Consider the following 13,002-nt stretch of genomic DNA (forward strand, 5'->3'; position numbering starts at 1 on the left):
GTAGCCACCACATCTCTTCTCAGAGATAAGCTACCATCGCCCTAGCTGGTTTATTTCCAATTCTGGTTGTAAAAATATTTCAGTATTTTACATTAATGAAATGAAGTATTATTTCCACTACATCTCTGTGTTTATGGTTATCTCTGTAATTTTTTGCGTTCTTTCTTAGATCAGGATCAGTGGTATCACTGTGGTCTTCTTTTTCTCTATTTTTCTATGCATGTCCCTAACGAGGTCGGGATATAAGGAGTTAGGGCTTGAACTGGTCGAACCTCTGCAAGACCAGCCTCGCAAATCTTGACGACCACCCATGGAGGATGAAAAGAAAGACAAGGGGGCAGGAGATCCTATCAAAATCTTGTTCGAAGAAGCCCTCGAGTGGCAAAGGCACACGATGATGGATAACTTTGTGTAGATCCTTCAGTGGCTACCCAGAGGCGACGCATCGGCTTCCAACAGCTACTCTGGAAATGCCACACTATTTAAAGTACAAGTTAATTTTGAAATCCCCATCTTCGAGGGTCAAATAGACGCAGATGCCGTAGATAAATGGTTAAATCTGCTAGATGGGTATTTTTCAGTTCATGAATTTTCGAGTCGGGAAAAGATTGTTTTCACTCTTCTCAAAGCAGCCCCCACGTCAAGGACTGGTGGGAAACCTACTGCGAGCAGAAGAATGAAAGTATGGGCTCACTATTTTTATCCGCACCCACTTGGGATTCATTTCGAGATGCCATCAAGGAGCAATACCACCCTATCAAATGATATGAGGACAAATACATCAAATGGACCACACTGCGGCAGGGAAGGGACCAAGATGTGCCGATGTTCACAAACATTTTTCATACCCTTCGCACACAGTTGGGTATCAAGGAATCTGAGCTGCATTTGGTACTCAAATAGCGCGGCTGCCTACACAGGTACATCCAGGAAGAGATGGAGTTCCTCAACATCTCCTCGCTTGGCACGACGTATGGATACGCTGTCAAAATCGAGCAAAAGTTCGAACAGAAGAAGCGAGACTTTGGATCTACAAATCTAAAGACCAAAGGACAAAGCCAAGGCGGGGTGATGCAATACAACTCGTCGAAGCCGCAAGGAAAGAACAACAACACGAAGTCGAAGAAGGACACAGGAAAGTGGTGTGAGTTCCACAAGAGTCCCACTCATAACACGAGTGTCGGACCAAGCAGTCACTGGTGGCCGAGTTGAAGGCTTCAGAATTAGCTGCATGTTCCAACCCTGAGACAGAACCCGACAAGGGGAATGGAAAAGGGAAGCAAATCATTGATGTGGAGCCCAGCGTCACTGTTGCCACCGCCAAGATCTAGTAGAATGAGCCCGGAGATCCAGAGGAGGGGGAACGTCTTTTCGACTCACAGATGTGGGTGAAGGGTTCGCTGCTGCAATTCATTGTCGAAAATGGCAGCCAAAAGAACCTCATTTCAGCAGAGGTCATGAAGCGATTGGGCCTATCGACTACACCACTCCCGTAGCTGTACAATATGGAGTGGCTTCATGAAGGATGACATCTCAAAGTTCGCCAGCAGTGCCGCCTTCCCTACAGCATCAAGCCCTTCACAGACGAGGTATTGTGTGATGTTACACCTCTGGATGTTTGTGATGTATTATTAGGTCAGCCATACTTGTGGAGGCGACATGCTATGTATGAGTCAAGGCCAAGCGCTATCATTATTTCTTTGGATAATTCATTATACAGGATACTGGAGGTAGCCCCACCTACCACCACCTCTTTGATCACTGCCAAGAAAGGCAGCAAGCTCATCTCCCAGACTAGGAAATTCATTTTCTGTCTGATTCACTCCCAAAGTGAGGGGAAGATCATCACCACATCCATGACCCCCACGAAGGGTTCCTCCACACAGCAACAGCAACAAACGAATACGGTCATGACAGAACATAGGAAAAACTTCTCCTCACCCATAGGGGTACCACACAAGCTTTAGGTGGGCAACAAAGTCTGGTTGCATCTGCAAAAAAAACGCCTTACAAGAGCCCATCAGAAGCTCCGACCACTCCGACATGGTCCTTACACAAGTACCAAGGCTGCAGGGAATAATGTTTTGGAGCACGCAATTCCTCAATTCCTTCGCCTATACCAAGTGTTCAATGTGTACCACCCTTGACCATGCTTCCCACCATTACTGGACACATCCAAGATTGCAAAATAGCTCACCAGGGACCAAGTTCAGCAGATGGAGGATCTCAACGCAATGGGGACCATTTCTTCTTAAGGGGGGAGGAATGATCCAAGTGGATGTTGGTGGCCACCCACCTATGCCTCTTGGACCCCCACAACTGTCTTTTTTAGTTTTTCAGTTTCCGTAATTGTAGCACAATTTACTATTTTTAGCAGTTTTTCGGGTCCTGAACTTCCGGAGTCGTTTTGAGGCCCTAAACGACGTTTTTTTGGAAATCTAGAAGAAACATGGTCCATGGACCCATGTTTCTTTTCCCAAAGTAATAGTTCTCGAATAGATCTTTCTAAAGAGCTATTGTATGCGTCAAATGGAGATCGGGCGCCAAAGTTACGACCCTAGGAAATTGATGTACCAATTTACCCAAACGATGCCCACAATTTGGTGTTTCATCTTCTAGGGTTAGGTTTTGGGATGTTAAGGGTTTTCCATTGTTTCTCAACAATAAATAGGCCTTTGAGCCTCATTGTAACATAGTTCAAAGGCATGTAGCCACCACATATCTTCTTAGAGATAAGCTACCATCGCCCTAGCTAGTTTATTTCCAATTCTGGTTGTAAGCATATTTCAGTATTTTGCATTAATGAAATGAAGTATTATTTCCTCTACATATCTGTGTTTATGGTTATCTCTGTAATTTGTTGCATTCCTGTTTAAATTAGGATCAGTGGTATCAGTGCGGTTTGCTTTTTATCTGTTTTTCTTTGCATGTCCCCAACGAGGTTGGGATATAAGGAGTTAGGGCTTGAACTGGTTGAACCTTTACAAGACCAGCCTCGCAAATCCCGATAGCCTCCCATGCCAGATGAAAAGAAAGATGAGGAGGCAGGAGATCCTATCAAAATCTTGCTCGAAGAAGCCCTCGAGCGGCAAAGGAACACGATGATAGATAACTTTGCACAGATCCTTCAGCGGCTACCCAGAGGCGACGCATCAGCTTCCAATAGCTACTCTCGAAATGCCACACCATTTAAGGTACAAGTTCATTTTGAAATCCCCATCTTTGAGGGTCAAACAGACGAATATGCTGTAGTTAAATGGTTAAATCTGCTAGATGGGTATTTTTTTGTTCATGAATTTTCGATTTGGGAAAAGATTGTTTTCACTCTTCTCAAAGCAGCCCCCCACATCAAGGACTGGTGGGAAACCTAGTGCGAGCAGAAGAATGAAAGTACGGGCTCACTATTTTCAGCTGCACCCACTTGGGATTCATTCCAAGATGCCGTCAAGGAGCAGTACTACCCTTTCAAAAGCTATGAGGACAAATACATCAAATGGACTACACTGCGGCATGGAAGGGACCAAGATGTGCCGAAGTTCACAAACATTTTTCATACCCTTCGCACACAGTTGGGTATCAAGGACTCTGAGTTTCATTTGGTACTCAAATATTGCGGCTGCCTACACAGGTACATCCAAGAAAAGATGGAGTTCCTGAACATCACCTCACTCAGCACAGCGTACCGATACACTGTCAAAATCGAGCAAAAGTTCAAATAGAAGAAGCGAGACTTTGGATCTGCAAATCGAAGACCAAAGGACAAAGCCAATGCAGGGTGACGCAAGACAACCCGTTGAAGCCGCAAGAAATGAACAACACCACAAAGTCGAAGAAGGACACAGGAAAGTGGTGTGAGTTCCACAAGAGTCCCACTCATAACACAAGTGATTGTCGACCAAGTAGTCGCTGGTGGCCGAGTTGAAGGCTTCAAAATCAGCTACATGTTTTGACCTTGAGTCAAAACCCAACAAGGGGAATGGCAAAGGGAAGCAAATCATTGATGTAGAGCCCAGTGTCACTGTTACCACCGCTAAGATCTAGAAGAATGAGCCCGAAGAGCTAGAGGAGGGGGAACGTCTTTTCCACTCACAGATGTGGGTGAAGGGTTCGCCGTTGCTATTCATTGTCGATAGTGGCAACCAAAAGAACCTCATTTTAGCAGAGGCTTTGAAGAATTTGAGGCTACCGACTACACCACACCCGTATCCATACAATATCAGGTGGCTTCATGAAGGACGAGATCTCAAAGTTCGCCAACAGTGCCGCCTTCCCTATAGCATCAAGCCCTTCACAGATGAGGTATTGTGTGATGTTACACCTCTAGATGTTTGTGATGTATTATTAGGTCGGCCATACTTGTGGAGGTGACATGCTATGTGTGAGTCAAGGCCTTGCATTGACATTATTTCTTTGGATAATTCATTATACAGGATACCGGAGGTAGCCCCACGTACCGCCACCTCTTTGATCACTGCCAAGAAAGGCAACAAGTTCATCTCCCAGACTAGGAAATTCATTTTCTGTCGGATTCACTCCCAAAGTAAGGGGAAGATCGTCACCACATCCATGACCCCTGAGAAGGGTTCCTCCACGCAGCAGTAGCAGCAAAGGAATACGGTCATGACAGAACATAGGAACAACTTCTCCTCACCCACAGGGGAACCACACAAGCTTCAGGTGGGCAACAAAGTCTGATTGCATCTGTAGAAAGAACGCCTTACAAAAGCCCATCAGAAGCTCCGACCACTCTGACATGGTCCTTACACCAGTACCAAGGCTACAGGGAATAATGCTTTGGAGCACAACATTCCTCACTTCCTTCGCCTACACCAAGTGTTCAATGTGTACCGCCCTCGACCATGCTTCCCACCATTACTGGACACATCCAAGATTGCAAAACAGCGCACCAGGGACCAAGTTCAGCAGATGGAGGATCTCAACGCAATAGGGACCATTGCTTCCTAAGGGGGGAGGAATGATCCAAGTGGATGTTGGTGGCCACCCACCTATCCCACTTGTACCCCCACAACTGTCTCCTTTAGTTTTTTAGTTTCCGTAATTGTTGCATAATTTACTATTTTTAGCAATTTTTCAAGTCCTGAACTTCCAGAGTCGTTTTGAGGCCCTAAACAACGTTTTCTGGGAAATCTAGGAGCAACACGATTTGATGGACCATGTTCCTCTTCCCAAAGTTATAGTTCTCAGATAGATCTTTCTAACGAGCTACTTGGTGGGCTCCAGTATTGTAGCAATAATGCTACAACTCCTGGGGCTTCCTTCTCTAATTTTATCAACCCGGTAGTTCGTAACAAACTTGGAAGCGACGGTGTTGTATGCACAAGTACTAGCTCTTGTCACAGCTGTCACTTGGTCAGCTGGCACAAGTCCGCTAGGGCTCAAGCCAACTTCTATATGTTCTGAGAAGAAGCTTTTTAAGTGATGAACGAAAGCTATCTCAAAGGAAATTAACCTACTTTGCAAGAATGAACTGAAAGCCAACAAAACATGGAAACCCTAGTAAACCTTAATTCTACCAGCTTAATCCTTATGATGCAATGGTGGGAATGCAACTTCTAAAAGTGATGCCATTACTTCTATTGAGATGAGATGCATGTGTCTAAACTACTTTCATCTGAAGAGAACATGTTTTTGTATTTTGCTCAAGTTGTCGGAGTTATTATGACTGTGCTTCTTACTGGGTCTTGACTGTGCAGGGGTAGATCAAGGGGAGGAAGGCTTGGAAAAGGTCAGGAGGACTCTGAGAGGGTCCAAGGGATCCCTAACATCATTCCATAGAAGTTCACAAAGTTCAGATGCCTAGCAACCGTGTTTGCAAGCTTCTACAGGATGTCTGCAGGGGGTTCTACAGGAAGTTCAGGATTTCTACAGGAAGTCCCGTAATTTCTACAGGATGTTCTGCAATCGGAGTTTTGGGTGATGGATGAGTGAATGAGCTGTATGGGTGGATAGGGAGGTAGGAGGGGAGCTTGTGATGGCTTATGGATAGAGAGATGAGATGGAGAGGGGGTGTGTAAAGCTGGTTGGTCTAGAGGAGGGTAGAGGCAATGGAAGGCCGAAAAGATAAAACAACGTGGATAATAGAAGAGTTGGGAGGCAAATGATCTAACTGGGAGATAAATAGATTTCCTAGGCACGACTTAGAAAGATAAGGAAACGATGGAGTGGTGCTGCGCAGTGTAAATGAAACAAATCACCCCTATCTTGCGTATAACCGAAATGTCATCAACCTACTCTAACTGTTTTATTAGAAACCAAAGAACAGCAATGTCGTTTTTAAGGGAAAATCATGCATGGTGCTGAAACAAAGAGTTATTGCTCAAGATCTAAATGCATGGACACTTCTACAAACGGAAATATTACATTAAAGCTTGCATGAACATGTAAAACTGTGTTTTTGGTGGGTGGCACGGGCTGCAATCCCAATCTCTAAACAGAGGTGGAAGTGAGTGTGCAGTCAACCCTTTTTGGTGCTCCGCTTAACTCTAATCTACACTACTGAAAGAACTTTGTTCATAAAACTAACCTACTTAATCACATCAAGAAATTCAACTCAGCAAACTGTGTTTCCAAGTGCATGTAAAGGAAAAGAAATATAATGCTGAAAGAAAGAAAGGTAACAATACAAAGGAAGGAAGCCTTATGCTCTCAGGTTGGGCCCAACCCTGAGAGCTTAAGCTCCTTTAAGAACTCAGAGCTGCCTCAAATCTGCCTGCTTATTCATTAAAAGATAATAGTCAAAAGTCTGATAACATGCCAAAAATGGCTTACAAAGAGCAAAACAGAGCTATCAGCTCGTAGTCCAGAATAAACAACAAAGTTTCAAAAGTCCCCATCGAAGGCTACAGCCTCATCCTTTATACATTACAAGGGCCAAGCTGGCCTCCTAAATTAGTGGGGTTTGGCTGCCCAATCTGTTGTTTCCTTTCAATTCGTTTGGCTGCCTTCTAGCTCGGTGGTGGTTGGAGCTCGGAGTTGGGGTGGAGATCACGAGGAAGGCCATTCAATGCTGTGGACAGCCTTCCTACAAAACCGCAATCCCATCTTGGCTGTCTCCTAGCCTTCATCTGCGTGGTTTTGCTCCATTTAATGTCAAAAAACCTGAAATAAACATGTATTAGCCACCTAGGAATAGTGACTGCCCTTCATTCGTACAAATAACATAAATATACTAAAAAATGATGCATAAGTCATGAAAAATGAAGGGTTGAGCAAGGGTAGTGAGGCCAAATGAGCCCAAAATGTTACCAAATTTGGGGCTCATCATCACCCCCCAGCTAAAATATTTGCTCATCCTTGAGCAACTAATCCAGCTCCTCATCCTTCATTGCCTTTACTGCCACCCTTACATCCCAAGCCTCTGTAGTAGTGTCCTCCTTGCTGATATGGAACCCAGCCTTTCTGTTCACCTCTTCCCACTGTTCATTATCATCTTTCTCTGTGCTGCCTTCCATCAATCCTAGTAGCAGTGGTGGTCTTAGCTTGAGGCCAATCCAGCTGGCCTGGAGGTTTTGCATGGATTTCTTATAGAGGGCCACCCGTACTAGAGCTTCCCTCATCCGAGTTGGGGTATGATACTCTCTGATTTTCAAACTGTGGGCCAATGTATTCCATCGGTGGGTGCAAGCTTGGACAGAGTTGTCTCCTAACAGTCTCTCCATGTCCTCAAAATGCACTATGGCCTGGGCCTGCTGATCCATATATCTCAATGAAGCTTGAGGGTCGGTGGACAAGTGTTGGTGTGCCGAGATTAGTGCAACTGGATCCCCTGGTTCTGCTCTAATTAGCAATGGATCATTCAGCTCTCGGTTCATGACCGCTTTGGCTTCTGCTGCTCTTTTGTCCTCATGGTTCAACCATGAGGAAAATGCCATTAATTGCATATCTCCTAAGGCCGTATTGGGATCCCATGAAATTACATTAGGCAGGGCCAAATTATGGAGGTAGAACTCCGCTAATTTGGCCTTATCCTCTGATGAGCTGGTACTGCATAATTCAGTGAATTGTTGCGGGTCTTGGAGCTGAGAGATACCCCTTTGCGCCAAGGTATTGATTTGAAATTGCGGCCATTGGTCTTTCAGGTACAGGCCATAGGATTCGGCCGGCTATCTGCATTGTATAGCATCCATGGCCCAACTAGCCATGCAGGCCAATTTGCCTCTTTCTGCTGCAGCTGCTGTCTGAGAGCTTGCGCCTCAATTTGTGCTTGTTGTTCTGCTTCCTGTAGATGCAAGGTTGGCTCCCCAAGACCGGTTTGCAGTTCCTTTTTGCCTTGCTGTTCTGCTGTGCTGTCCCCTGAGGGTGTGCATGTTCCTCTCCTCAGCTCTTGTAGCTGCAGCCTAAGTTTTTCGTTTTCTTCCAGTAGGAACACCCGTTGGCAATTTGCCACATGTTTAGCCATGGCTAATTCACTTCTAGCCTCCTTAAGTTGCTCTTCCAAGGGGCCTATGTCCGCCACACCTTTTGATTTGGCTATTTTCATCCACGTGTGTGATCGTAGTCTCTCTTCCTCCAATGCAAAGAATAGTGGCACCGTGAATTTTTGTGGTATAATTTTACCAGCCTCTAAGAAGTTGTAATATGAACTCAAACTTGGCTGAGGGCTAGGCTCTGGAATATGCTCTTTCTCTACTTCTTTTGGTGGCTCTACTTCGCCCTCCCTCGGTGGTGATGAGGGTGCTTCTCCTTCCATCCTCTCGGTCTCCTTAAGCCGGGCTAAGGTTTCCTGTAGAGCATCCTCAGCATCCTGTAGCCGGGCTTTTGAGGCCAATTGGTCTAATCTTTCTTTCCAAGTAGTCGTTTTCGGGCTCCCCCTCTCATAGGTGACTGATATCTTTGAGGGGGACCTCTCCTTGGGCAAAGTAGGGGCATCATCTATAGTGATTGGGCTGCTGGATGGAGGCTGTGGCTTACCCGTCTTTATTCTCACACTTCTCCTAGCTTTAAAATATAGAGGGGCCTCCCTCTTTCTCTTTTCCTTGGGCTTAGGAGGTGTACTGAGGGTGGCCAGCACAGCTGCTGCCTCCCTTGCAAGAACATCGGCTTTCTTTTCCCTTGGTTTTCTTTTCTCAGGGCTTCCTGTAGAAGGCCCTTTTTCAGCTGATTTCGGGCTTCCTGTAGAAGCCGGTTTCAGTTTTCCTGTAGGAACAGGTGGCACCACTTTAGGTTGCTTTGCTGAGGGTGTTTTACTTTTTGACTTGGTCGAGGCTGCTGTCGAGGTGCCTTTGCTGATGTGGACCTGCTCAGTCTTGTCCACCCTACTTTGTAATATCCTCTCTCGGGGTGTTAATATGGGTGTGTCCTCTTTCTCTTTGGCACCCTTTTTCTCTTGTTTCTTATTTTTCTCTTTCTTCTGCTCCATGGTCGTGGTCTTCTGGCCTTTTTCTTTCTTCCCTGCGGGCACTGACTCCTTCTCCTCGCTGCTGGATGAACCGAGCTCTTCGGTCAACATCTTTATATCACCATCCTTGGTCAAATTTCTGAAGGCTTCCCATGAGAGAGGAACCTTGTATGTGTGGAGCGCATCCTCCACGAGGAGTCTAATGAGTCCATGGTGGGCTACCTGGTCTGGTGTGCCTTCTTTCAATTTGGTGGCACATTCAATCATAGATTGTAGTAGGAAGTAGGGGATACTTAGTTTGTTTTCTACAGGTAGGTCCATCTGATGCCTCAATTCTGTGAGTAACTGAAAATGGTACCCATACACAATGCTAAACCGACCTTTGCAGGTGATGTATTTCATGATTTGGAGGCTGACTTCGCTCCACAGTGGCAGTAAGCTAGTCCTGCGAACCCCGTTCTTATCTTCTGAGAACTGCTCCTCTGGTGGAAAGAATTCTTTCTTAGCCTTCTGGCCCAATTTCCTGTCTTCTTTATCCCATGGTAATCCCATTGGGAGCTCAGTAACTCGGCTGATGAATTGTGGGGTGAGTCTGAGACTCAAACTCCTGAAGTTGACGGTGGCCAATGTTTTGGATTTCGGCTTCAGAGCTTGCAAGAACTCCTCTGCCACCTCATCGTCATAGCCCTGCAATTTGTCGCAGAACGACATCCATTGCGCTTGCGTGAACAGCTCCACCACCTCAGGATTCTCTCTTAGCTTTGTTGAGTCGGTTGGTTCCCTTCTGATGAACCCACCCGGCATGGTGAAAAACTGTTGCGTTAGCTGGAGGTGGCGAGTGCGGAAGAAAATTGGCCTACTGGGACAAAGCGTAGAATTACGCCTCTGCCACGCATACAATTCACGAAAACTTATCTCCCGATGAGCCTTAACACGGCTTAATTATAACTCAAATCCTGTAGGACGACAATTCATGCAAACGGCAGACAATACTTGCAATTTTTTTACAACCAGACTGTAGAACATCGACTCTGCCACCCTCAAAACCAATTGCATGGAAGGTTCAGGCTTACCTTTTTAATCCGCCACCTTTTGACGTGAGGAACCCAATTTCCTGTAGAAGCAGCTTTCCCGTAGAAGCAACGCACGAATTCTGGAGGATACTGCAGTGGGTCTGCGCCTTCTAGGCTGCTATCAGACGTTTGAATGGCCGAAGGCTTGGAGTATCGAGCTTCAGAGGAATGCGGATGCTCACTCGACTTCCAAACGGCTAATGATAAATGCGTGGGGTGGCGATCTAGCCGATAGATTTGAATCCGGTGGAATTCGTGGCGCGGGGGTGAGCTGTCCCTGCCGGACTGTTGGATGACGTCGTCTACTCATTCTACTGCAAGTTCCCTGACTGCCGCATCATTCCCCGTAGATCCGCCACCGCCATTTCTGTTAAAACGCGCTTCTCCCCGACTGGACGGTTCTCACGTGTCCACTACATGTTCTTTTCCACGGCCACCATTCTACACATCCGACTAGACCAACTGACTGGTCGACGTGGCCAGTTGAATGGCCATGCAACTACTCAACCCGTTCATTTCATGCTTTCAAACATTTCAAAGTAATATTCATGTAATTCGACGAAAGAAAGGGCGAGGCACTTACCTGTGCGGCCGCGACATGCTTTTCCAGGCTTCAGGACGACGATGACTAGATTTGCTTGCTGTTGTTATTTTCACAGGTCCGGATTTGCTTGCTGCTGCTGCTATTTGCACAGGTCCGGATTTGCTTGCTGCTGCTGATGATGAAGCGTATGACTTCGCTGCATGCGCCCACTTTGTTATTGCATGTTGCAGGCGATCGAATGGTGTACACTCTAGTTGGCTAAACTGCTACGGGATTCCTGTAGGATGTCCTGTAGCAGTTTGTCCTCCTTGGGTGCATGCTAAACGATGAAGACAGTGGCATCACGATCACACTCGCAGGGCCCTTGGATAGCTGGGTTGAGTATTGCATGGCATCTGAGCGTCTTCTTTCATTTCAGAATTGCTTCCTCTTGATAATTCACTGATCTTCTTTGATTGTGCAGGTATCTTCATTGCATGTCGACAGGGGTGGTAGAAGGAGGTGACAGCAGTGTGTGAGGGAGAAAATAGTAGCTTGCATGCGTCCATACCGGACCTTGGTCATTAGATCTCCTCATACAATTAGTTCTGGGCCGTCCAAAACTTCTACAGGAAGTTTCCTGTAGAAATACAGAATTTCCTATAGAAAGTCTGTAACTTCCTGTAGAAAGTCTGTAACTTCCTGTAGAAGACTAAGCTGTGATGAAATCGTGCCCATACCTTGGAGAAGATGAGTGTTCTCGGAGGAGGTGCTGGTAGGGTCTCCTGGCAGCATGATATGGACCCTTTTCTTCAAGTTGAGGGACCTCTTCTTCCTTCATAAACCTGCAACCTGCATGCATTACCACATTGTGAACTTGCTGTCCCTGTTTTTCTTTTTCTTTTGTTTTCTTTTTTCTTTTTTTTTTCTTTTTTTTTGAAAGACAGCAGGGGTGCCTCAAGGAGGTTTTCACCCTTGCCATCTACCTCAAGCGCCTCGGAAAGGTTTTCACTCAAGGGTCTTTTTCATACTTTTTTCTTTTTTGAAAGACAGCAGGGGCGCCTCAATGAGGTTTTCACCCCTACCATCTGCCTTGGGAGCCTCAGAGAGGTTTTCACCCAAGGATCTTTATTTTTTCTCTTTTTTTTTTTTCTTTTTTTTTTAAGATCTTCAGGGTATGCCCAAAACAGAGGCAGAACCCTTCTCTATGACCAGCATTGATTTCTCCACAGTTTTAATGAATTCTTGTCTTGAGAGAGGTTTCCTGTAGATTTTCAGTCGATGCCCATTGACAAGCATGGGGATGGCCTCCTCGTCAATGGTCCGAATGAGGACAGATCCATTGTCATGACATTTCTCTACTGCATATGGTCCCAGCCATCTGGTTCTCAACTTCCCCTTGAAATCTTTATGCCTGGAATCATACAACAGTGCCCAATCTCCTGGCTGAAATTGCTTGTCATTGAGGTGTTGGTCATGCCACACCTTCCTCTGAAGTTGAATCACTTCTGAGTGAAGGAGGGCCTGCATTCGGTGCTCGTCCAGTCCATTCAGCTGCAATAACCTTTCTTGTTGGGCATGGTTGACATCTAGGTCTAGCTGAGCTGCCATCCTCAAAGTGTTGTATTCAAATTCGATTGACAGCAAAGCTTTCTTCCCATAGACCAGCTCATAAGGTGTGAAGCCGGTTTTGGTCTTCCAAGTGGTGTTGTAAGCCCATGTGGCCTCAACCAGGCGATCTGCCCAATCTTTCCTACTGCTGCTCACCACCTTAGTCAAAATCCCTTCCAATGCTCTATTGGTGACTTCCACTTGCCCATTTGCCTGAGAATGATAGGGGGTGGAAGTCCTATGCTTGACTTTGTGATGAGCTAGTAGGTCTTCAATTAGGTTGGATGTGAACTGGCTTCCTTGATCGGTGACTAGCTCTCTTGGGTAGCCAAATTTGTAGAAGATGTTTTCTCTTAAGAACTCAACCACCTTTTCTTCTGTTGCTTCTTTGATTGCCTTAGTTTCTGCCCACTTTGTCAGGTATTCAGTGCACACAA

The sequence above is a fragment of the Pinus tabuliformis genome, chromosome J (assembly GCF_031772625.1).
Source record: "Pinus tabuliformis cultivar Carrire ecotype Pingquan chromosome J, CPIR1, whole genome shotgun sequence".
Classification (NCBI taxonomy): domain Eukaryota; kingdom Viridiplantae; phylum Streptophyta; class Pinopsida; order Pinales; family Pinaceae; genus Pinus; species Pinus tabuliformis.